The 3,178-nt window shown below is 40.9% G+C and overlaps 1 non-coding gene across 1 annotated transcript; it reads right to left on the minus strand.

The window, feature by feature from the left end:
• Nucleotides 1-269: 269 nt before the first annotated feature.
• Nucleotides 270-376, minus strand: LOC112084919. The gene has a single exon (XR_002898573.1). It is a non-coding gene; the product is annotated as a small nucleolar RNA R71 (small nucleolar RNA).
• Nucleotides 377-3,178: the final 2,802 nt, after the last annotated feature.

Here is a 3,178-nt window from a genome sequence, read left to right on the forward strand (position 1 = left end):
CCTCAAATCATCTCATTGGTGAAGCAAAACCAATTCCATGGAGTTCCTTCTGAACACCCAATGGACCATATCGAGCTCTTTGAATCGATCTGTAGCATGATGAGAACAAACCAAGTTCCAGCAGACTATTTAAAGTGTAAGTTGTTCCCTTTTCATTAGCAGACAAAGCTCACCGTTGGTTGAAATCTTTGCCTGCAGGATCGATTACTAATTGGGAAGAGTGTAAAACTGCTTTCCTGAATCACTTCTATACTAAGTCAAGGTCGAACTTGCTGAGACCAAAGATCTCAAGCTTTCAGCAAGGGCCGACTGAATCTTTCTATGAAGTATGGGAACTTTTTAAGGAGTATGAACGTGATTGCCATCACCATGGATTTCCTGGATCAAGCCTGCTGAGCACATTTTACCGAAGTTTGCAATCAAAATACAAACTTTCACTTGATACAGCTAGCAATTGAGATTTTGGACAAAAGACGATAGCCCAAGGAAGAGCCCTCATCGAAAATTTGGCTCAAGCCAATAGCAATGATTGTCCTGAATACGATCGCTCGACGAAGCAAACCGGAACAGACAACAAGGAGATGACCGAGCTGAAGAACATGATGAGCCAGCTTTTGAAGAGCAACAATCGCCCAATCCATGCTTGTGAGACCAACAATGGCGCAGAAGATGAAGGACCTAGTGATATCGATCACATTAATCAAGCCTTTCAAGAAGAAGAGGTGAACTATGTAGGAGCACTAGTACCATATCAAAATCGCTTCAACAATGGTTTCAACAACCACTTCCGGAATGCAAATTACAACAATCTCTCTTACCGAAATCCAAATATGGAGAATCCTCAAGATCAGTACTACCCACCTCAGCAAAAATCCTTCCAAAACAAGTTCCAAGGTGGAAAATTTGGAGGGACAGGAGCTTATCAACCGTGACAGCCGTATAACTACCAAGGTACGGGTTTTAACAATCAATTTGTACAACAGCAAGGAGTCACAACGAACCAGCTAGCTTCACAAATCGGTAGACTTGAACAGTCCATCCAACAGCTCGTTATGACGAACGAAAAAGCATCTAAAGACATGAACGTGAAGGTTTATTGCATGTACAATGACCTGAACGGGAAGTTTGAAGCTTTATCTTCGCACGTCAAAAAGCTAGACGTACAAGTTGCCCAAACAGCCGACTCTATGAAGAGGCAAAGTGAAGTTCTTCCAGGAAGAGTTGAAGATAATCCTAAGAGGTTTTGCAACGCCATAACCACATTGCCCGAAGAAGAGGCCAGAACCGATGGAAAGAAAGAAGAAACCCCAATCTTTGTACCACTTTACAAGGATGTCAATGCCAAGCAGCCGCCATTTAAGGTACCCCAACGATCACCGTTTCAAATGCTTACAAAACCCGACGATCCGGGACATTTTGTTTTCCAATGTTTCATTTCAGGAATCAGTTTCATAGACTGTCTGTGCGATTCTGGAGCCAATGTCAACATCATGTCGAAGACATTTGCCGAAAAATTGGGCATAAAAACCTTAAGGACATCGACGGTTAAGGTTATCTTTGGAGATTCATCTCAAAAATATACTGAAGGGGCGATTCATGATCTACAAGTTCTAGTGGGAGACAAGATTGTTCCAGCTGATTTCCAAGTCCTGGAGATGGATAAAGACAAGGAGAGTCCAATCATTTTCGGGAGACCATTCCTAGCTACCGTAGGAGCAGTAATCAATCACGTAAACCGGCATGCTGTTTTCCTCAATGTGGATCGCAGAAGGTTTTATCCGACTATCCTAGATGATTTTCCAAGCAAAGGAAACCGGCCAAAAGAGAAAGAAAAAGAGAAGCCGAAAGCTTTTGCAAAGATCAAGATCATCATTTCACCAGATGCAACAGAAACTAGTGAGGACCAAATCCAGGAGCTGATCAAAAACACAAAAAGGGTTTTAAACAATGTTAAAGTCCGAAAGAAAAGTAAAGGAAAGAAGACGACTCCTCAAGGAGAAGAAGTAAAACCTCCAGCGACCGGAAGTGATAAGGGCACATCAAGTGGAGTGCCATTCAAATCAGCCTGATTCTTCATGCCTACGTCGAGCTAAACGACTTAAAACAATAGCGTTTAATGGGAGGCAACCCATTTAGGTACTCTTTCTTTTAGTTTTCTTTTCCTTTTTACAATTTATGCTTTCTTTTTGTTTTAAGTTTCAGCTATTTTATAAAACAAAAACACAAAAAAAAATCAGAAAATTAGAAAAACCAAGAAGAAAATGATAGGTTTTTAGCTGCTCGGCCCGGCAAAGACCAAAAAGTTGGACGAAGGCCGCAGGAGAAAGGGCCGCGGTCGCGATCAACCGACCCGCGGCCAAGGGAGCATCGACCGCGGCACCGTGAATGTGACCGCGGCCGAGCCCATGATCGCCGTGGTCGCGCGTCATCTGACCGTGGCCGTTGGTCGTTGAGATGGGAATGCGGATTTCCACCGCTTTTCAAAGTTCCCGGAGTTTCCCGGAGATTTCTGGAGTATTCCCGGTAAAGCCCGTTAAGATTTTCCGTAAGTTTTAAACCTCCGTTGCATGCAAGACAAGAAAGGTAAGTTCCCGTAAACTTAAGAATTACCGGCAATTTCCCGTTTTTGCAACAAAAACGCTTTTTAAAGAAAGGAAATGAACTTTGTGGATCAAAACTCCTTTTTCTCTTCTCTTCCAAAAGACTTGGAGATTTAGGAGATATAACACATTTTTCAATTCTTAAGCTTTTTAAGAGATTCTTGGCCCAAACCTCACTCTTTTTCAAAGCTGATTTCAATTATGTCATCAAATCTCTCTTTCCAGTAAGGTATGTAGCTCAAACTCGCCATTTTTAATTGATTTTTGAACTTAGAGTTTTCTTAAAAAGCCCAAATCTAGGTTTATTGATGGTCGAAATAGCTTAAGAACAATATATTTTCCTGTTAGGTTATCTAAAAATCGATTTTAACACCTAGCTTAAGAGGAACTGAGATTTTTGAAATTTGGATTCTACATGCTTTATAAAAATCGAATTTGGAACAGCAAAATTGATGAATCTGATTAAGTCTTGTGTGATTAGTGATTAGTATTAGGTAACCTATAGATTTGACATGGAAATTGCTCATTAAAACCGATTTTTAGAAGATTTCTATGTTGAGAACATCAAAAATCCGAAT

Source organism: Eutrema salsugineum, unplaced genomic scaffold, assembly GCF_000478725.1.
Source record: "Eutrema salsugineum unplaced genomic scaffold, Eutsalg1_0 scaffold_4, whole genome shotgun sequence".
NCBI lineage: Eukaryota > Viridiplantae > Streptophyta > Magnoliopsida > Brassicales > Brassicaceae > Eutrema > Eutrema salsugineum.